This window comes from Benincasa hispida, chromosome 12 (genome assembly GCF_027475165.1).
Source record: "Benincasa hispida cultivar pf3 chromosome 12, pf3_genome.v1.1, whole genome shotgun sequence".
Classification (NCBI taxonomy): domain Eukaryota; kingdom Viridiplantae; phylum Streptophyta; class Magnoliopsida; order Cucurbitales; family Cucurbitaceae; genus Benincasa; species Benincasa hispida.
Genome location: NC_143489.1, coordinates 80,386,231 through 80,410,319, shown reverse-complemented (window position 1 = coordinate 80,410,319; position 24,089 = coordinate 80,386,231). Strand labels below are relative to the sequence as shown.

Below are 24,089 nucleotides of genomic sequence, written 5' to 3'. Positions count from 1 at the left end.
GTGAGGTTAGATGGAATTTCCCCTACATCATTAAGGATGTCTTGGTAAAATCCTAACTGTCGACCAAATCGATAAGGACTATATGATTCTATAATCAAAATATTCCCCCACTGAGATGATAGGTAGCATTGATGAAAGGATAGATCTTTGTCATCAATCAGATGCTCATTTCTGCTATGATTCTGAGAATTCACGTGCCTTTGGATATTTTCACCTTTATGGATTAGTTCTCGTGCTTCATATTCTCCAAAATAAATTGAGCTACCTTCGCCAAAAAAAGTATAATGGGTGTTAAAATAGTGGTCTAGCCAACCATGGACATAATACATAGGAAAGTAAAAGTCCATGTCGTCCAATCGAAGTTGAAACTTCAGATATCAACCTTAAGCCATGGTAAATATTGGCTAGAATTGGAATGGCAAGGTTATACATCTTCCCATTGGCCATCAAACTAGCAACCTTAAAGACTTCAAGATGACGGTAAGCTCCTTTTTATGGGAATACAAAAAGGCAAAACCAACAAGATAAAAATGTATCTAAGTACGTTTTGCCCTTCAAATCGTCTTCTATCCCGAGTTCCTTGAATAACATGTTTTCTTTGCTCGACTAATCCAGAGGCTTGATGTCTCCGCCATCTGGGTTTTGAGTAGACTAGGAGCGAGAGACTTTCTTTTGCTTTCGAGTAGGCTTGTCACATCTTCGAGTCTCGAGGAACTAAAATGAAATCCACAAGCTAATGGTCATTATGGAGTCTGTTCGTTGCTATCGTGATTCGTGCTAGGAGTGTATTGTATAAAATGATTTGGAAAAATAAGTTCCAAGTATGAAGATGCGTTGATGCTTTGATGCGTTTATATATTTGTAACGCGTTGATGCATTACAGATGTGCAACAGAGTGCACAACACTCCACTTTTGACGTTTAAGTTTTCCTAAATCAGACCCAAGTATAAATCCAATTTAGGTTCCTGGTAAGTCCAGGGTCGAACTCAGGGATTCAGGTTAAGCTAACGCAAACCTTGTGTTGTAGTTATTGTAGGGATTTCCTAAATGTATGAAGAAATGTGTTATTTACACTAAGGTGTTGTGCTTATGCAAGAAGATACAAAAGAGTTGAGTAGTGAGTGATGGATCATGTGAAAATGGATTTTAATGTACATGGTATGCATCGATCTAAGATGAATGTACACGAACCAAAATGTGATGTGGATGACTTGTTTATCTTTGTTTACACGTTAGACTTTATTCAACACTTCTCAATGCGAATAACATACAAAACCTATCTCTATGATGCATGCGTCAAACACAGGATGCAATAAACACTAGTAAGTCTATCTCTAGATGTACTAGGTGTTCTACTTAATGCGAGCTTATTTATTCTCTCGAATAGTCTAAGCTAAAGATGCTTTTACCAGTTGATCAAGTTGACTTAAGTGTTTGAAATGAAATTTTGCATGAAGTATAGATGCATCTAACATAAACAGAAAATAAACAATGGCAAGGTATGATGGATTAAATATATGGATTTTATAAAGAAGTAGATTTTCTTCACAAAAGCAATATTTAATCAAATGAAAGTACGAAAGTGATAAATGAGATGAAAGGAACTGAGTCAAGCCGTAAAGTACAATCTCTTGTATCTCTTTGGCTCAATTCTAGTTGTGTACAATCACTTGTATAAGAATTGGAAGAAGTGTCTCTCTCAAGCTCGGCTTCCTCCCCTCCTTGATCGGCGGTGATGGTGGTTCTCTTCTCTTCTGATCTTCTTCGCACCATAGCACAGCTCTAAAGATCTAACACTACAACTAAGCTAATACTGAGAATAAAAACTTGAAATTTTTCTGTACTTCGAAATCTGGAGGGATTTCATCTATTTATAGGCGTTGGTCATCTCCAGCTTGGTGATGGGCAGCATTAAAGTCTATGCCCTGGTCAGCCGCCTGACATTCAGAAGCTTTTCAGACACCGCCTACTGCAGGTACCCATACATGCAAGTGGTGATTTGACACCAACAATCTGAATCAATGAATCTTCTTTGCGTGGAATCCCTCGGACGCATGGCCCATGCGTTAGAACTTTGCTTATGACACTTCTTAATCATGCGTTAGCTTTTTGTTGAAATCCTGCAATATAACGCGTTAGTGTCGCAGTATTTAGTAATAAACATTCTTTTGCATGAGTTTGCTAATGTTTGAGTAATTCCACATGTTTCTTCTAAAAATGAGGAGATTTTATCATTAAAAACCTTAGTTGTTCCAACTTAAGAGCCAAAATAACTTGTATTTCTACAAGTTATCACCATCCCCAAATTTGAACAATGCTTGTCCTCAAGCATTCCATAAATAATTCTTTGTTATCTCTCTTGTCGTTAGTGTGCAGAGTTCACCTCTCATCATATTCAATTATAAGCTTGAGACAAGAGTTTGGAAAATGTAATGCAGATTGACTCTTTTCTAAAAGGAATAATGTTTAGTTTCAGGTACAACAAGACTTTTATCAACAACTTCTTTCGTTTCTCAATACATTCCCATTTTTTCTTAACCAGCAATGCGTTAGATGGTCTTTTTAAGATAGATGCTAGATAAAAAGAAAAAAATATGAATTTTCAATTACCCATGCGTTGTTCCAGGTATCCCACTTTCGTTTTGGCTTGCACCCACGGGTGTCATGCGAGCATCCAACTACGGGTGAGAACCCTTCATAACTAAACTCATATATAATATTTATGCAATTCAAGACAAAACTTCTTTAGACTAGATAGAGGAGTTTTATGGGACGTATTGGTCTAGGAGACTTAACTTCGTTTTGGCTTGCCCCCACAGGTGTCATGCAAGAATCCAACTATGGCTAAGTGCTTGTTCCAACTTTTTAACTCATGCCACTTCGAAGTTTTTCTTTTGAAGTAATGACAGAGGAGTTGCGTTTAACATTTTTCTATTTTGTTCCCTTTCTTTTTGATGTATTCAGTTAATGCGTCTAAACTCAGATTTCTCTCATCCCCAAATTTGGAGATGAGCTAAATCCTCATTGCTAAAAGAGAAACAAAATTCCGAAAAGGCTTTGAGAATTCCGAAAGGAGTTTTGAATTAAAGCTTGCATGCGTTAGAAAGAAAACATGTCTTTTTAGAGAAGTTTAGGCTTTGTTGATTTTCCTAACGCCTACTCTATACTTATAGATTTCATATTGTCGATATCATTGAGGTAAGGCAAAGCACAAGACTAGAAAATAGCTAAAGAACAAAAAAAAGTATGCTAAGGTCAAACGCAAGGAAAAAATGATAGAAATTTTTCATTGATTTTCATAGGATAACATGAAATAAATAAACAAGGCAAACAAATACAAAAGATCATCTAATAAATAAAAATAAAACTTAACCAACACCCCAAAACTTTATTGTGCTGGCGCGTCATCCCTGCGTTCTTCTGCAGGGTCTTCATCCATAAAGCGCAAAGGATTTCTAAGATGAGCAGGTAGTGGAGGCAGGGCAAACATTCCAACCAAGATCTGATTAATGTACTGTGTTGTATAAACAAATTGGTCTTGCATCCTTCTTGTTTGCTGCCTTAAGTAATCTCTTAGAACCCTGTTTTATTGTTGAAGACCTTCAATGGATGCGACCAATGGTTTGAGTTGATCACTGATGAAAGTTTTCAACTCCTCAATGTTAGTGTTGTGTTGAGGTGGTGCTGGCTCTTCACTTCTTTCAACTGGGTTTTCAAAATTTACTCGATCCTAACCCAGTTGGTTAAAAAATGATTAGAGGAGGCACAAAAGTGGGAATTGGACTTGGTGAGGGCGAAGGAAGGGGACAAGGGATGTCTTGATCTACATCAGTAGGCTCTTGGTGTGTTGGATCAAGACTCCCTTCTCGTGGGGCCACTAGTGAGTTTTGGAGAGTGAGGTTTAGGTTTGGCCGTGCTTCTTCATCCGTAAGTCAAGCTCTACTTCATAATCTTCATTCTCTGAAGCTTTATCGTTGTGTTCAATTATCTGAATGTGTCTTCTTTTAGGGGCACATTTAGATGATCGAGGTCTGGCTGCCACTTCTTTGGGAGGTAAGGCAGGCTGATGCAACGAATCGTGAAGCAAAACGCCTGATTAACTTGATGTCCATCAGACCATCGATCTCTTCATGATCATCCCCTAGAGGAATGCCCCTACATTCACACAGTGCATAGATCAGCCATGGAAAATAAAGTTGTCCTCTTGGTTTGGTTTTGATGGCTTTGATCTAATCCCTTATTATTCTCCCAGCATCTAAAGGGATGCACTGCATGATATAATAGGTAGCCAAGACACGTTCTTTCGACAATGTTTCATCATGCGTAATAGGCATGATGCTTCTCTTAATTAGATAATACCATAGATTCGCGTCTGGGTTTAAGTTTCTGGAAGCTAGCATCTTTGCTCCATTTCTAGACATTTTCCATTTGCTTCTAGGCTTGGCTACCACTCTTAACGCATCTTCAAGTTGGCTCGACGTTGGTTGTTCTAAGATGCAGTTGCCTTCTGCGTCCGGATTACTCGTGATATTGAATACTTCATCGATCTTATTGGATGAGAAGTGCACCAATACCCCATCAATAAATGTTGTATTCTTCTCCATGTCGAACTCACTGCTGTAGAACTAGCGGACAAGGTTGAGCCAAATTTTTGTGTGCCCAACGCAGAACTAACCCCAACCCATTGCATCTATGGTTTCAGTTATGTATGCTGGCAGTGGGTTGTGTTCGAGAAATAAGCCTTTCTTCGCATGAATATCATTGAACTGGTGCTTCCTTCTCGTGGTCTTTTAGGTAACGCATCGGTTACCTTGCACTTGCCCGCCGCATGTTCCTTGGCTTCCCACGCCAGCTCTCTTAATTCGTTCTCCAATTCCCTTTGGAAAGCTGACTTCCTTCGCCCCTGCCTTGCGGGCTGATAATCTTCCAATTTCTTCTCTAACGCGTTGTGCCTTGAGCAACTCCCACACGTTGCATCCTTAGGACCGGATGCTGATTGCTCATCTTCTTCCTCCAAGATTAATTTTCTCTTTCTTCTCACTCTCTTTGCTTTTGAGGGCCCTTCATTCGCGTCAGTTTGACGTGATTGCGATACATCTGGGCAAAATCCCCTTTCTTCATCTTCTTTTTCTAATTCTGCTTCGAGCATCATTGTGTAGCGCTCCGTTTCATCCAATTCAAGTGATGCGTTAGGTGGGTCAGAATGCATCACTTACTCTTCTTCTCGTCATTGATTCAGACTTGCCAAGATAGCTCTAAACACTTCTTGCTCGTCCCGTCGAGCCAATTTCACTAATTCTTCGAGGTTACGCTCTGACGCAGGACTGTCAGGGTTGGGCCTAGGTGGATTAATTTTTGGGGTGCCTGATGGGGTATGCGGCGAGCCAGGGGATGAGATGATGATGGGTGAACGCAGCGGTTGGCTGGATGCGTCTGCTTCAACTGGGTAGATGGTGGCCAAGGGTTGGATTGACAGTGGAGGAGGTGGATGCACGGCTGGCGATGAGGCGTTATGGAGGTAGACTGGTATGGGGTCATGCGTCGCACCAATCGGAGTGATGTTTGGAATGAATGGTGGTGGGGCGGGCTTGGTATATGGCTTCTTGGCAGCCGTGGATGATGAAGGATGCTGCCTTGGTTTTGAAGGGGTTTTAGGTTTTGGTTTAGGCGTGGTTTTGGGTTGTTGGGTCATCTTAGAAGGAAGGGTTATGATGGCTTTGGTGGGCTTCAACCGAGACGGACGCTGGGAAGTGGAAGATGCTCCACCGTGCAGACATTTGGTTGGGACAGAGGTTTTTGAGGTCTGTCGAGGGCTTGGGGGAGGCGATGTTGAAATAGACGAGGAGGAGAAAGAGCTTACCGACAAGACGTCTCCATAGCTCATTGATTGATTCTGACTATCAGATGCTGACGACATCGTGGTTGAAGAATGGCTAGAGAAATGCTTGAGCGAACGGCGGTGAGGAAAACGAGAGGCGCTAGGGTTTTTCTTTTTTTCTTTCACAAAGAGCTCGAGGGCAATGAAGAAGAAGAAAACGAAGGGTCTGGATTTTTATAAGCTTGGGGAGAGAGAGTGGGGTGACATCAGGCGGCGTCTGATGTCTGCATTTAATACGAAGTTGAAGGGACGTGTATTGGGTTTCCAAGCACTTGAGTGCTTTGCATTTTCGAGATGCATCCTTTCGATTGGGCCATGCGTTAGACTTAAGTCTAATGCGTTCGGTTATTCCTATCCCGATTATACACAACTTTATATTTTTTTCTTTTTTAAAAACAAGTAAATCTCTAACTATGAAGGCAATAACAATGAACAGTCAATCTTAAAATGCAGACAAACAAACAAAGTAAATTCAAACGCATTGATAAAATACATAATGCAAGAAGAATAAGGAAAGAGGAAACGTCCCTAGAATTTGTGTCGGTGCAAACGTAGAGATGCTTCGACGCAAGCCTCAGTTGGCTTCACGTAGTACGAGAGATGACTTTTGACGTTCTATGTCATCTTCAAAGTATGGCTTCACTCTTTGACCATTTACTTTGAACGCATTGGTGCCATCCTCCCACGTTAATTCTACTGCTCCATGGGGAAAGACTGTTTTAATGATGAATGGTCCTGACCACCTTGACTTTAACTTCCCTAGGAACAAACGCAATCGTGAATTGAATAATAAAACTTTTTGACCAACAACAAATTCTTTCTTACCAATGCGTTGGTCATGCCAACGTTTGGTCTTCTCCTTGTATAGCTTGTTGTTCTCGTATGCGTTCAACCACCACTCCTCAAGCTCATTGAGCTAAAGTTTGCATGGATCGCTCGTGGCATCCAAGTTTAAATTTATCTTCTTTACTGCCCAGAAATCTTTGTGCTCCAACTCGAGGGGTAAGTGACAAGCTTTTCTAAATATAAAAAGTATGGAGACATACCTATGGGGGTCTTGTAGGCAGTCCTGTAGGCCCAGAGTGCTTCATCCAGCCTCTGTGCCCAGTCTTTCCGCGATGCGTTGACAACTTTCTCCAGGATAGATTGATTGGATACCTCAGCTTGACCGTTCATTTGTGGGTGGTAGGCGGTAGCGATCTTGTGCCTAACATTATATTTAGCAAGTAATTTAGAAATGATGCGATTAATGAAATGCGTACCTTCATCACTTATCAAAGCTTTTGACATTCCAAAGCGTGTGAAGATGTTCCTGGTAAGAAATTTAGAAACAATGGACGCATCATTTCTAGCACAAGCTACTGCTTCTACCCACTTTGATACATAGTCTACTACAAGCAGGATATATTGTTGGCCATAGGACAGGGGAAAATGTCCCATAAAATCAATGCCCCAAACATCAAATAATTTAACTTCAAGAATATTGTTCAAGGGCATTGTGTCCCTTGATGAGATATTCCCGGTGCGTTGGCAGGGGTCACATTTACGAACATACTTCCTCGCGTCTTTGAAGAGGGTGGGCCAGAAGTATCTGCTTTGAATGACCTTCGCAGCGGTTCTTTGCCCACCAAAATGCCCTCCGCAAAGAGAGTCATGACACTCAGCCAAGATGCATTGTGTCTCTTCCCTCGGGATGCATTGTGTCTCTTCCCCAGGGATGCATCGATGCATTATGGAGTCAGGGCCTTGTTTATAGAGAAACGGTTCATCCTAAAAATAAAATTTACCATCGTGTACTAACCGTTTCTTTTACTAAGAGTTAAAGTTCCCAAGGAATTGCTTGGTAGTTAAGTAATTAACTATGTCCGTATACCAAGGTTCCTTGCCTTCAACTCTGAATAGGCTTTCATCAGGAAATGAATCTTTGATTTCACTTTCTTGATCTTGCACATCCTGATTTTCTAACCTGGACAGGTGGTCAGCCACCTGATTCTCAGTTCCCTTTCTATCCTAAATATCAATGTCAAATTCTTGTAATAGCAGAACCCATCTTATTAATCTTGGTTTCGCATCCTTTTTACTCATCAGGAACTTTATGGTTGAGTGATCTGTGTAGATGGTTGTTGACGCACCAACTAAATAAGATCTAAACTTCTCGATGCCAAACACTACAACCAACATTTCTTTTTCCGTGGTTGTTTAGTGTTCCTAAGAGTATTCAGTGTCTTGGATGCTTAAGAGATGGGATGTATCAAATTTTCTTTCTTCTACCCCAGCATGGTGCCTAGTGCAACATCACTCGCGTTGCACATGAAAATAAAACGTTGCGTCCAATCCGGTGCTATTAGTACCGGTGCTGTAGTCAACACATATTTCAATGTTTCAAACACATCACAGCAGTCGTCATTGAAATCGTAGGGCCGGTTCGCTTCTAGCAATGCGCTCAGAGGTCGCGCAATTTGAGAGAATCCTCTAACGAACCTTCGATAGAAGCCAGCATGTCCTAGAAAACTTCATAGAACTTTAACATTTGATGGTGGTGGAAGTTTAGCTATGACATCTATCTTGGCTTCATCAACTTCCAACCCAGCTTTAGATACTTTGAGGCCTAAGACAATTCCTTAGTCACCATGAAGTGACATTTCTCAATTCAACACAAGGTTCGTTTCCTCGCATCGAGCAAGGATGGCCTCCAAGTTATCTAAGCATGATTGGAATGAGTCTCCAAAGACTGAGAAATCGTCCATGAAGACTTCAACAGTCTTTTCTAAGAAGTCAGAGAAAATTGCCATCATACACCTTTGGAATGTTCTAGGTGCATTGCATAGCCCAAAGGGCATGCGTCTGGACGCAAATGTTCCATAGGGACAGGTGAATGTTGTCTTTTCCTGATCTTCTGGGTCAAACAAAATCTGGTTATAACCAGAGTGTCCATCAAGGAAACAATAAAATTCTTTGCCAGCAAGTTTGTCAAGCATTTGGTAAATGAAAGGAAGGGGAAAGTGGTATTTCTTGGTTGCCGCGTTGAGCTTCCTATAGTTCATACAGATGCGTTAGCCCGTGGCAGTCCTCGAAGGAATAAGTTCATTATTGCTATTGACTATCACAGTTGTTCCCCCTTTCTTGGGAACACGTTGAACTGGGCTTACCCAGCTACTGTTGGATATAAGATAGATCACTCCTGCGTCCAACCATTTTAAGATTTCTTTCTTGACCACTTTCTTCATTATGGGATTCAGCCTTCTTTGAGGCTCAATCGATCCCGACTTCCCTTCTTTCAGCCTGATTTTATGCATGCAATAAGATGGGCTGATGCCACGGATATCCGCTAGCGTCTAGCCTATTGCACGCATGTGCTTTTGCAGCATTTACAAAAGAGAATGTTCATTAGGTTCAGTAAGATTCGCGGAAATAATTACAAGTAAGGTTTTATTTGTTCCAAGGAAGGCGTATTTAAGGTGACTAGGTAACGGTTTCAACTCGAGTTCTGGTGGTTCCTCTAGTGATGAACGCGTTGGTTTCGTCCGCCGCTCACTCAGACTTGGTGGCTCAGGTTCTTCCATGCTTTACTCCAGTTGACATTCTTCATTATCCGAGAACTTTAATGTGTTTAACACATTAAACTTCACCTCATGATAGTCTACATGCATAGTATTCTCCCTGATGCACGTCTATTAAAACTTTTCCAGTGGCTAGGAAGGGGCATCCAAGGATAATTGGTACATCTCTATTTGCTTCATAGTCTAAGATGATAATCTGCTGGGAATATGAAGTTGTCAACTTTTACCAGAATGTCTTCAGTCTTTCCTTTAGGGTACTTGATTGTTCTGTTAACGAGTTGAAGAGTAACCGAAGTGGGTTGTGCTTCACCTATTCCCAATTTTTTGAAGATTGAAAGTGGCATGAGATTAATACTTGCTCCCAAATCGCATAACGCATGTCCCACATCCAACCCTCCTATCGAGCACGAGACTGTGAAGCTCCAAGGGTCCTTCTGTTTCTTGGGTAGACTGTTCCTTACTAACGCATTGCACTCCTCTGTTAGCGCAATTACCTCCGTCAAGCTGACTCTCATTTTCTTCGTCAAAATATCTTTAAAAAATCTGACATATTTTGGCATTTGATCCAAGGCCTCTATAAGTGGAATATTGATATGCAACTGCCTCAGGAGTTCAAGAAAATGCTTAAATTGTTATTCATCATTCTTCTTTATCAAGTGTCTAGGGAATGGTGCATTCAGCGGCACCGTAGGTTTTCCTGCGTTAGACATACTTGGCTCTGAATGGCTTGTTGTTTTAGGCATTTTTTCTTCTTGGTCTTCTAATGCCATTGAATGTGTGTTGCGTTCTTTTGAAGGACTATTGTTTCTTGGATTTGTTCTTCTTTATTCATGAACTTTGCCACTTCGCAATGTCACTGCGAGACATTGCTCCTTTCCATTGTTGTTCCTAGGAGTTTCAATGTTGCTAGGTAAAACTCCAGGCTACCTATTCTTCAACTCACTCGCTATCTGCCCTACCTGTATCTTCAGGTTTCTGATAGACGACGCCTGGCTTTTCAGCAACGCGTCATTCTGGGCGTTGTACTTCTTCAATAGGTTCTCAAGCAGAGATCCTGAACTCGACGCCTAACCTCCTCTATTAAAAGGAATGTTGGCATGGCTGATGTGTTGGTTGGAATGCAGGCGGCAGTCCTTGCCTTTGCTGTTGGCTCGCCCCTAGGTGGTGCTCCTGTTGGTTTCTTGTCCAACAAAAAATTTGGATGGTTCCTCCATCCGAGATTATATGTATTGGAAAATGGATTGTTTTTAATGAAGCATACTGACTATGGATTTTGTGGACAATCAGCATGGGAATGAGGATCTCCACAGCCCACACAGCTAACCATGGGCTGCCCGAATGTTTCTACCTGATTCACCTTCTGCTGATTTGATGCGTTGCTTAACGATATGTTCTACAAAATGTTGGTTATCGTAGCCACTTGTGCAGATAGTGTGGCTATTGCATTGGAATCGATAGAATTAACACTATGAGATCTCTTCTTCCTGTCAGCTCTTGTGTCATACGAATCCTCCACCCATTCCATGTTGTGCTTAGCAATATGGTCTAATATCTCCTTAGCTTTAGTGTAATATTTATCCATAATTCCACCAGCTGCAGCTGCGTCGGCTGCCATCTACGATGCTCTATTCAATCCACCATAAAAAGTCTCCATCTGGATAGTTAGTGGTAGTCCATGATTCGGACAATTTTTGACCAATCCCTTAAAACGCTCCCATGCGACGCTTAAGGTTTCAACTTCTTCTTGTTCAAAATTCATAATCTCTCTACGCCTCCTCGCGTTGGTGGTAGGTGGGAAGTATTTTTGCATAAATTTCTCTACCAACTTCTCCCAGGTTGTGACTTCACCAAGCTCCAGTGAGCTTACCCATTGTTCTGTGTCATCACGCAAAGAATAGGGGAACAAAGATAGCCTGATCGCTTCTGGGGTGATTCTAGGAATCACAAATGAATTACACGTTTCCAGGAAACGTTTCATGTGGGCGTGAGGATCTTCTCCACGACCACCCCCAAATTGTCCAGTAGTCTGGAGCATTTGAAGCATTACAGATTTCATCTCAAATCTCGTCCCATCTACTATTGGGTATATGATTTCTGGTGAGAAATCATACAATACAGAAGACACGTACTCTCTCATGGGACGCATGCTACTGTTTGCCATCAGGATCGGATTTTGTGCAGCATGAGCTAGTGTTGAGCTAAGTTCTTATTTTCCTGGTTGTCCGCCATTACTTGTTACCTGTTCTATTGTCTAAAAAGTTGTTGCCTCAACCTTCGACGATGATTAGATCGGTTTCTACGTCGGAAGGTCATTTCAATCTCGGGGTCGTATATAAGTTCAAGAGTGCTCTCCCTGCTCATAAACGTTTACAAGCTTAGGCTTAGCTCGTAATACTCCCTCGACTGAAGTGTTCCTACAAAAGATACAAACGAAATTTCTGGTTAGTTTTGTTTCTAAATCCCTGGCAACGACGCCAAAAACTTGTTCGTTGCTATCGTGATTCAGCTAGAAGTGTATTGTATAAAATAAATTGGAAGAATAAGTTCTAAGTATGAATGATGCATTGATGCTTTGCTGCGTTGATGTATTCGTAACGGGTTAATGCGTTAGAGATGTGCAACAGAACGCATGACACTCAACTATTGATGTTCAAGTTTTCCTAAATCAGACCCAAGTATAAATCCAATTTAGGTTCCTCGTAAGTTCAGGGTTGAACTCAGGGATTCAGGTTAAGCTAACGCAAACCTTAAGTTGTAGCTGTTGTAGGGATTCCTAAATGTATGAAGAAATGTGTTATTTACACTAAGGTGTTGTGCTTGTACAAGAAGATACAAAAGAGTTGAGTAGTGAGTGATGGATCATGTGAAAATGGATTTTAATGTACGTGGTATGCGTCGATCTAAGATGACTTGTTTATCTTTGTTTACACGTTAGACTTTATTCAACACTTCTAAATGCGAATAACATACAAAACCTATCTCTATGATGCATGCGTCAAACACAGGATGCAATAAACACTAGTAAGTCTATCTCTAGATGTACTAGGCATTCTACTTAATGCGGGCTTATTTATTCTCTCGAATAGTCTAAGCTAAAGATGCTTTTACCAGTTGATCAAGTTGGCTTAAGTGTTTGAAATGAAATTTTGCATGAAGTATAGATGCATCCAACATAAACAAGAAATAAACAATGGAAAGGTGTGATGAATTAAATATATGGATTTTATAAAGAAGCAGATTGTCTTCACAAAAACAATATTTAATCAGATGAAAGTATAAAAGCGATAAATGAGATGAAAGGAACTGAGTCAAGCTGCATAGTACAATCTCTTGTATCTCTTTGGCTCAATTCTAGTTGTATACAATCACTTGTATAGGAATTGGATGAAGTGTCTCTCTCAAGCTCGACTTCCTCTGCTCCTTGATCGGCGATGATGGTGGTTCTCTTCCCTTCTGCTCTTCTTGGCACCACAACACAGCTCTAAAGATCTAACATTACGACTAAGCTAATACTGAGTATAAGAACATGAAATTTTTCTGTACTTCGAACTCTAGAGGGATTTCATTTATTTATAGGCGTTGATCATTTCCAGCTTGGTGATGGGCAGCATTAAAGTCCATGTCCTGGTCAGTCGCCTGACAGTCGGAAGCTTTTCAAACGCCACCTGCTGCAGGTGCCCATACTTGCAAGTGGTAATTTGACACAAACAGCTTGAATCAATGAATCTTCTTTGCGTTGAATCCCTCCGACGCATGGCCCATGCGTTAGAGCTTTGCATGCAACACTTCTTAATCACGCGTTAGCTTCTTATTGAAATCCTACAATATAACGCGTTAATGCCGCAGTATTTAATAATAAACATTCTTTTGCATGAGTTTGCTAATGTTTGAGTAATTCCATGCGTTTCTTCTAAAAATGAGAAAATTTTATCATTAAAAACCTTAGTTGTTCCAACTTAAGAGCCAAAATAACTTGTATTTCTACAAGTTATCAGAGTCATTCTCAAAAGACGATGCACGATCTTTTTGTGATGTACACTCTTTCTATAGGCAAATTATTGAATGGTACGCCTAGAAAAGATGTTCGCAAGACTTTGCAAGATATCTCTTTTTGTCTCAAGAGCCAATTAACTCTCTAAGACAGGGAATGACCTCTTCGTAGAAGCCTTCTCTTATCGGAAGGCCATCGATGGCCATAGGTCCCATAAAGAGATGGATAATTCACTTACCATAGTGTGAAGGGTATTGGTCGATGGACACCAAGCTTCTAAAAAATCTCGAGTCATGTCACTATTTCGATTGTACATATACAAAGAAGTCGCCACTGCGCCAAACAAATAAATAGCGTGAAGGGTCCGTTCGTTTCAACTAACTACAAACTCTAGCCATTCCCAGTAGTAGTCGGTAAAGGTAAATTCTCCAAGGACTTTTATAATGGCATTCCAACGAGTCTCACAATAAATCATGCAATGCGTGGGAGTTAACATCTGATCAGGAATAGGAGCTTTGTTATGAATTGAGGATTGTAATACCCACATTTTTTTTTCTCCTTGAGTTAAGGGCACTTCCATTGATAATTCAAGTGGGGGCATATCGTTGTCCAAATCAGGCCATACATTTGCAAAGAGACCAACTAATGGCTCCTCCACAAGTAGGCTAAGTCCATTGGTTATAGGTTGATTCCTGTCTTCAAGAATTACAAGATGTTTCTTTTTAGGTGAGACATGTTCTGTCAAGTAAACCATTGCTCTGCAAAAAGGAAAAAAAAGTCACCATAGAGAAATAAGTTTCAGTGGTAAAATGGTTATGTCTCTACGAATCACACGTAAAGATATTGATAATACACATAGAGTTAAAGTTATTTCATAACTAATTGATTGAGCAGTAGCTCGTATACCACCTAAAAAGGAATATTTATTATTGGATCCATATCCTGACATAAGAAGTCCAATGGGAGCAACACTTGAATGGAAACCCATAAAAAATACACAGATATGGAGATTGGCTAAAACAAGGCGATAACTAAAAGGAATTACTGAATAGCCTAGTAAAATTTTATACCATCTACTAAATAAACGAGTATCACCTCCAGATGGAAACAACTTTTCTTTAAGAGGTAGTTTTGTACCATCTACTAAAGCTTAATTTAGATTGAAACTATATATTTCGGGCCCTGATTGGTAGAAAAAAACTTGCAATCCCTTGGGGTTATCCTGCACATGGAAGAAGTAAAAGAAGCAGGAAGCGAAAAATGGCGAGCTTCATAGGGCTTGGACATATGTTGAGACTGCATGGACAGAGAGGATTGAAGGAGCCCTCTAATGTCACTATCCTTAGATGATGCAAGCATGTTTGACGATCTGACCTTTACTAAGGGTAAGATGATCTGACCCTCTCTAAGGGTAAGACGATTTGACAAGGTCAGATGATCTAACCCCCACTAAGGGCAAGATGATCTGGCCCTCTTTAAAAGAAGATGACCCGACCCTTACTAAAGACAAAATGATTTGGCCCTCTCCAAGGGAAAATGACCTAGCCATCACTAAGGGCAAGATGATCTAACCCTCTTCAGAAAAAGATGACCCAACCCTCTCTAAGGACGAGATGATTCTCTAGAGGAAGATGGTTCAGCCTTCTCTAGGGTCAAGATGATCCGGAACTCTCTAAGGTTGAGATAATCTAGCTCAATGAACCAATCTTCCCTAAGATCAACAAAGGCGGTGGTCGCTCATGCAAAAAAAAATAATAAATAACCACCTTTTGCTTAGATGTGCTGAAGTCGGCAAAGAAGAAAAAAGAATACTCCCTTAAGTACAAGTCACAATAGTTTAAATCCTGTAAAACAAAGTGAAGGCAAGTGAGTAAAAAAATTCAACAAAAAATAAATTGGAAAAAAAAAAAAAAAGTAAAGAAGGAAAAAAATAAACAAAGAAATTTTCTTTAAAAAAAAGATGAAATTTGTGTGAAGAAAATACAGAAAAAGGGAAAAACTAAAATTAAATTAATTCTTTAAAAAGGAAAGAAAAGAAGAAAATATGAAATCAAGTTAGTTTTTAAAAAATGAAGAAAAAATTTGAGATTAATTTAGTTCAAAAAAGCATTAAAAAAACGTGGGGGGAAAAACTTGAATCCATTTGTTTCTTTCTTCCTCTGTCACTTCCTCACCACTCCCTCCTCCCCCAAAGACCAAACAGCGGCCATGATGATCAAACAACTAACATGTCGACAACGAAGCCCACGTCCACCTACGTAGACATGTTGGTTTATAGAAATATGCAGCGAAAGAAAACAGGATCATTAAGAAGAAAACAAGATCATTAAGTACTTTAATTTCTCAATTTTGACACCAAAATATGTATTTCATGGGGTACCAAGAGGGTTTCATTACATACCTTTGAAGATCCTCTTCTTCAACGAAATACAACAACATTTTTCTTCAATTCAGGCCATGGACCACTACTAGAGCTTCCCTACTATTCTTTAGGAGCCTTGGATTGAGTTGTGGGACTTAAAACAAGCATGAATTTAAGAATTTAGAGGAGAAAACACACAGATTCAGCACTGTTGAAGAACCTTTCTTCAACCTGAAGTATTTGCATCATCTTTTCTACTCAATCAAGAGTGGTTTTATTTAGGCAATTCACGCATTTAGAATGCATGCATGGATTCCAGGTCCTCCTTCAAATTTGAGCTGAAAAATGTAGTGCAAAGATGACTAAGGTATGTAAGCTTGAAAATGGGAAAATACCACCACGGGATTTTTCTCAATTTTTAATTTCTTTTTACTTTGAATTTTGATTTTCAAAACCAAACTTTTTTCAATTTTAATTCTTTAACTAAAATTAAAATTTTATTAATTTTACAAAACTTAATTCAATAATCAATTTTTTCTAATAAAATTAATAATTAATAATTAATTAAACAATTTGATTAATTTTGTTAATTTAATATCAAATACTAAATTAATTATGTCACCAATTTTATCACCATGTACCCCAATTCATGAAATTAATATTTAAATCATATTTATATATTAATCGATTCTCCAATTACGTTTAATTCCAAAATTAAACGTATAATTATATCACATATAATTATTAATACCCTTAATTCGAATTTGAACATTTTAAATCAACTTATCACGTTATTCTAAGGCTAATTTCGTTTGTGAGCTAGTAGGGGAACCTAATGGACCTATAGATCATGGGCTTCAATGATCTAAACTCTTTACGCCGAATTAATCCCCATTTTTTAACTACCAGGTCACTCTATTAAAGCTTAGTAGTTGCACTCCCCTCATTGTATATATATCGTGTCCACTCGATATAACCATGATTAATAAGTTAACCCTTCATAGGTTGTTCGTAATAACGATTGAGTCAAAAGGCTATTTTACCCTTGAGATTACCTCTTGTTCCTTAAGTTCCACTAATCCTCTAATAAACAATTAGTTTGTGATCTGATCATCAAACTGAGTCCCTCTCGGGCCAATGAGAGGGTGAGAACCTTGTTCAAGACTCAAAATCATTAAGGGAACAACCTCTCTACTATCCCTAAGTAGGAGTGAATTTTGTCTTGCACCTTATGTCCCCAACTATCTATCCAGTCTTACCCTTGAAATGGGAGGCTTATTGAGCCCGCGTTGTTGAACCAAGCCTCACCTATGAAAATCTAAGGATAATTCCGAATAAATAAGAGTTTATAGTTAGCTCAGGATTAAGGTTAAGTTACCTAGGTCGTCGTTATGAAATAGTCAGTTGTAAACAGTAAACAACATTATAAAGTAAGAGTGACTTATTTCTTGGTCCGATCTTATGCAAACTCATTGTAGAATATGCCCTCACTTCTCATGTCACCACATGAACGAATCAGGATCACTTTGTTTGTAGCACTTTTAGGGATGGCAACAGGGTCGGGGCTGGGCGGGGATGCACTCCCCATCCCCGCCCCTGTGGGGATTTTTAATCCTCGTCCCCGCCCCATTCCCCATTTTGAAAATTTCTCCTTTTTATTTTATTATTTTATTATTTTTATTATTCAAAATTAACTAAATTTAATATTTATATTGAAATTGTAAATTTTATATAGGAAATTAGTATTATTGTTACATATAGCTGTTTAAATTAAACATTACATATTTTTTTTAATATAAATTAAGAAAAATATATTTATTATATTAGATTTTTAAAATTAAAAAAAATAAATAAAAAAAAACTCAAACATATTGTTTCAGTAATATATTATTATTATATATATGTATATATTAACAATTAAAAAAATCGAGGCAAGGACGGGAATCGAGTTTGAGGTCGGGGATGGGGTGGGGATCTCCTCCCTATCCTTGATCGGGGACCCGATTTAAATCTTCAATTTGACCCCGTCCCCAGTCAAACTGGGTTGGATCGTGGACCCTGGGGAATTTTGCCATCCCTAAGCACTTTACAACCCCTTGTAACAATTACATAGTGTCGCATCCGATAGCGTTACCAAAATAAGGCACCCAAACTTATTCGTATACTATAGATCATTTTGACTATTTACTTGAACCTAATCTACTTTTATGTCTCCACATAAAGTTCAAGTACTCATATAATAATCATATATCTTTTAGTTTATTGGATTTATTTAAAAAAGGAAATAAGCAATTCATATATTCAATAACAACTTTATTGAATCAAACTTCAATAATAATTTTATTGAATTTCAGAATAAGTTTATTGTTTTACAAACCACGAGTTTTAGGACATAAAACCCAACAAGATGGCCATCAAGGGCGAGCAAGCAGCAACTGGAACGATGTAAACGATAGACGTGGATGGCTTGGCTAGGTGGCTTCGCGGCTGGAAAATTGCACAGATTGTGGCTCTGGGGTGGCGACTTTGTGGATGCACGGCACGACTAAGCGGCTTCGCAACTGGTAAATGGAGTAGATCATGGCTTGCGACTTGCAGCTCGTGCCTCTGGGGCGGTGGCTCGAGAGGAAAAAAATTTTCTTTTCTTTACCTTCATGCAAAGTTGTGAGTTAAGAATGCGAGGTTTGGGTTCTATTTATAGAGGATTTGCCAGGTTCCACGACGAATTAGGAAATCTAAATTAGATAAAGATTTGGTTTAAATTATTATATTTTACTAGATTTCCTAATTTAATTTTATCCTAATCTCAAATTAAATTAAAAAAAATCAAATAAGGTCCTATTTGATTTTATTTTATTTGATTTAGTCGTAAAATTTATCTTCAAGCAGGATTTGGTCATATTTCAATTTTTATTAAGAATCGATTTGTTCAATTTTGAGAATAAATTGGAGATAAAGTCTTGAATTAAAATTTTGGCATATTCCAAATTTTATTCAAAATCGAATGGTTCAACTTTGAGATTAAATTGTGGATAAAGTAACGGACTAAAATTTAGGCATATTACTAATTTTATCCCCAAATTCAAATCATCCAAATTTAGTGTCATATCCCCAAAGCTAAATCAAATAGGGACAAATTTTCAAATTTATTTTAAATTAAATTTTGACCATATTCCAAATTTTATCCAAAATTCAAAATACACACGTTTTTATTAGGCCTCAAATTGATGTAAAATTCAAATTTGAGCATCTTCTAAATTTTGTAACAAATTCATCCATCTTTAGGTTCTTATCCCTACTTCCAAATCAAATTGCGGGTAAGATCTAAAACTCCTTTCAAATTAAAATTTGACTACATCCCAAATGTTATCAAGTTTAGTTTTTATCCTTAGTCCAAATCAAATTAAAAGTAAAATCTCAAATTAAAATTTAGCCATATTCAAAATTTTATCCCAAATGCTTGTTAAACTTATGTACCAAATTCGTAGTTTAGCTGACACATCAAATGAAGTTTAAATCAAAAGCAAATAACTCATATTTTTTATTCCAACTTCACCTTTTTCAAGATTCATCTACCCACGTATGTACATAAACCTCAGGACATTTCTTGAGGTAGAAATTTTGGACCAATCACAAATTGCCACGTCATTTACTAAACTAATGGCGAAATTCCAAACGATTGAATTTGAGACCAATTAAAAGTTGACATGTGTACCCAAATTGAGGTTGAAGACATAAATTGGCATCTGATTGATGTCACGTGTTTTCATCACAAATGTTGGATTGAGTTAAATTAATTTGACTCGATCTGATATTATAATTTGGGCTAAAGTCCAGTTAAGCCTAAAAATAGGCTTAGCCCAAATGCCAAAGTAGGTCTAAGTCCAACTAATTGGACCCAAGGGCCAGACCTATGAACCAACCAAATCTAAGCCCACGAAATCCACTAGAGAACTCTATAAATATAGGAGCTCTCTTAATTTGTGGGGATCCGCTATTCTACACTCCATAGAGCTTAGAGATAATTCTCTACAATCAAAAGACTCATTGACTCCTGAAGTTGCACACTCCTTGAGACATAAATCTCTCGAAGATCCAAAGTTTCTTCCAAGACTTCAACTTCGAGAACATCACGCACCCGGTTTCCATAAGTCAAGCACACACATTCAACTGCGAGAGAATCAAAGGATCAATTACTAGAGATCGAACCACATTGCATTAAATCAACACCAACATCTACATCAACACAAGTTCAACTCCATGAAACAAGTTTCTTCGGAAACCTCGTGCGAACAATTATTTTTTTTCTTTGTTAATTTATCCTTAAACTTTATTCTTTATATATTTATCTTTATTTTCTGTTTATAATTAGCATTTTTATTTAATTCTTTTTTCCTCATTATAGCATTGATGATTGTTTCTTTAACAATTTTCTATTTTTTATATGCATCTTTAAATATTATATTTTTTTTTTCTTCATTTTTTTAGTGAATATATTCTTGCTAATAGTTGTTTAAATTTGTTAATATTTTTAATTATTTTTTTTAAAGAAAAATATCCGACGATGGATTTTAGAAATATTTGGAAATCTGATTTTTTTTAGAATCTTGAGGTGAGGAAGTCGATTCTTTGGGAGTCCGAGATTGAATATATGCTTTACTAAATTTATCTTTGAAAATATCATTATTCGTTGGTTTATTGTTTTAAATGCATTGTTAAATTGCATATTTTACCAATGTAGCTTTACATATTTAAATTAATATTTTGTTTAGTAAAAATTCTCTGGCATTTTCAATACTTTTAGATTTATTTCCAAGTCTTTGAGATTAACTCCTTTTGAGTTTTATTAAATGAGTTTTAATTTCTTTTCTTAAATATTTGTTTCACTGGCGTTTTTCTAAATTTTTTATAGAAATATTTGGGAGTCCAATTTTTTAGTTTCTTGAGGTAAGAGTTCATAATCTTTGGGAGTCTGAGATTTTGAATCCAAGATAAGATAAATTTAATTAAAATGATCATTTAGAAAAAAAAAAAAAAAAGAACTTTTATTAAAAGGTCAACTTAAGATGGATTTTGAGAAATTTTAATAATTACTCACATTATTGAGGTGAGAAATTTTCCTCAATTCTAATATAGCCTAATTGATTTAAAATTTTCACTTATTTTATGGGATAATTACTCCAAATACTGGAGAAATGAGATGTAAAATAAGACATTGTTTTAAAAATCTTATTTTCCCAATTGAATTTACTTAAAGAATGATTTCAATTCAAGATTTAAAATTTGGCCATCATTTTCTAAACGGGTGTTGTGTGGTCCTAACACCTTCCCCACACATAAACGACTCCTAAACCCAACTCTAGCTTTCGCATTCCACTTTTATTGTTTTCTTATTAAAAATTATTTATCTTATTTTGGTGTCTAATTACAACGTAAAAAATGTTGGTGGCGGCTCCTTTTTTATTTTATTTTAAAATCAATCATTTTCAAGGACATCTGTCGCTCCGCATTATCTCAGGCATGTGGCGACATGTAGAAGTAACCACCTCTTGTTCCCTTCAGGTAGCCTACAAATAGGCATAATTTTAAACGAGCTTCGAAATTCTTAAGATTGGCCTCACATGTGTGCTAGGCAACCCCAAATCCTAAAATGGCGTAAACTACCTTTACGACCATCCCATAATTCCAAAGGTATTTCATAAATACTCTTGGATGGAACGCAGTTCAAAATATTAGCTACAGTTTGTACTGTATAACCCCAAAACAAATAAGGTAAATGAGCATAACTCATCATAGATCGATCCATGTCCAACAAGGTCCCGTTTCTCCTTTCTAATATACAATTCTGTTGAAGTGTACCATGTGTTGAGAGTTAGGATACGATTCCATATTCTATTAAATAGTCTTGGAATCTCAAATCCATATACTCTTCACCTCGATCAGTTCGAAGTGTCTTTATAGTTTAACCTAATGAATTTTCAACCTTAGCCCTATACTTCTTGAACTTTTCAAAAGTTTCAAACTTATGCTGCATTAGGTAAACATACCCATACTTAGAATAATCATCTATAAAAGAGATGAAATATTCAAATCCTCCTCTTGCCTTAACATTCATATGACCATAAAAGTTCGAATGTACAAGTTCCAAAGGTTCTTTGGCTTTATGATCTTTTCCAGTAAAAGGTCTTTCAGTATTTTGCCTTCAAGCCATGACTCACGTACAGGTAAAGAATTTTCTTCTAACTTACTTAAAAATCCATTCTTAACCAACCTCTCAATCTTATTAGAATTATGTGACCTAATTTTAGGTGCCAAAGTTGGGCATTTTCTTTAGGTTACCTTTTATCTTTTATTCTAAGTTATTGCATTTCTAAACATTTCAGTATTAAGAAGGGCTTTAGATGTTAACGATCTTAGCCCATAAAGATTACTTTCTAAATTTGCAGAACATGTTTGGACATCATGCTTGTAAATAAACATTTTATCTACATTAAAGTTCAAAGTATAAAAATGTTTAAGTAAACATTTTATAGAAATCAAGTTCCTCTTCAGACCCGGAACTACATATACATTATCTAATAACAAATATGATTTTTGTAAAAGCAATCGAAGGCCTCCGATGGCCACAGCTGAGATGATTTACCTAGTTCCAATCCACATAATCATCTCGCCAGTCCCGAGCTGCTGCCAGGAACTAATTCTCTCGAAGAAGAACAAACATGATTAGTGACGCCTAAATCAATTATTCAGGTAGAATCATCATTCTTCAATAAGCAGGTTTCCAGACACTACTACAAAATTTGATATAGACTATTATTATATAACCATGGTCTTTTGGATTAGACAACGGGTTTGTGACCATGGTTTATTCCAGTATAGTATATAGTTTATACCACGATTAAGATTAACCATGGTCTATACAATAGACCACGACTAACATCAGCCATGGTCTATGGTCATAAACCATGGTTGACATTGGTTGTGGTCTATCGTATAGACCACGACTTATGTTAACCATTGTCATTATTGGTAAAGCATGACTACCTATAACCGTAGTCTATACCAATAAAGCGCATTATATATATATATATATATATATATTATATTTATAGTCACGGTCTATCACTACAAACTATGGTTGTTATCAATTGTGTTATACCAATAGATCAACCTCAAATTCTATTCATCCATACAATATCAATTAAATGAAATCTTCAATTTACACGAACAAGTTCAACTTCAATAAATTAAAATCCAATCAAATTATATACATAAATGAAAGGTAAGAATACAATAATTTTATTTTTTTTTTAAAAAAAAAACTAAACCTATTGAACCAACTAAAACTATGATACACCATTTTTGTGAGTAAAAGTATTTTTGAAGAAATTGTTCCCGCTCGTTGTGTATTTCAACAATTTCAACTTGAGCACTTGTTCAACTTCTTTTTCAGTCTGATAAATTTAAAAAGAAAAAAGAAAAATAAAAATAAAGAAAGGACAAAGGTTAGAATATAGAACTTTATTCTCATAACTACTCTTATCTTCTTTACCAAGATTATAGAATTTAAGAGAAGAGCGTTCACATAAATTTTAATTTAACCTTTTGAAGTATTTTCAAATTAACATTTTCTAAATAAAATTTCAATTTAAAGTAAACATTTATATGAACTATCAACATATACCATATAATTAGAGATTTTAAGATTAAACATAAAAGCCCTAAAAGTGTATGATGAATGGTTATTAGATGTTGCAAATATGAAAACTAATTTTTTTAGTCTTTGAAATAAAGAAAAACTACAATATTCTGATTCTAACCTGAAGAAAAATAAACATCACAACAAGTTATTATATTAGGATAAAGAATTTAAGAAAAAAATCCTTAAAATAAAGAAAAGCTACAATATTCTAATTCTAACTAGAAGAAAAATTAACATCATAACAAGTTATTATATTAGGATAAAGAAGAAACTTTATCGTCTTTAGAGGACAAAATGAGGTCCTCCTATAATGAGACAACAAAACAACCAAACTCAGAAACATGTTTAAAATAGATTATTTTTCAACTTGTGCATATTAAAAAAGACATTAAAAAAAAAAATGCATAACATATTTCAACAACAACAAAAGAAATTGTTAAATTATTAGACCCAACAACTAGAAACTCAAAATCAATTTAAACACTTATGAGATGGAGCAGGAATCGAAATGAAAAATTATTGAGAAAAATTTGAGCAAAAAGAATTGTTGTTAAGTGACTTTATTATGTTGCTTGATAGAGAAATTAATGGAAAA

General features: G+C 36.9%; 1 non-coding gene across 1 annotated transcript; it reads left to right on the top strand.

The window, feature by feature from the left end:
- Positions 1 to 11,109: 11,109 nt before the first annotated feature.
- On the top strand, positions 11,110 to 11,213 carry LOC120068710 (small nucleolar RNA R71). The gene has a single exon (XR_005479335.1). It is a non-coding gene; the product is annotated as a small nucleolar RNA R71 (small nucleolar RNA).
- Positions 11,214 to 24,089: the final 12,876 nt, after the last annotated feature.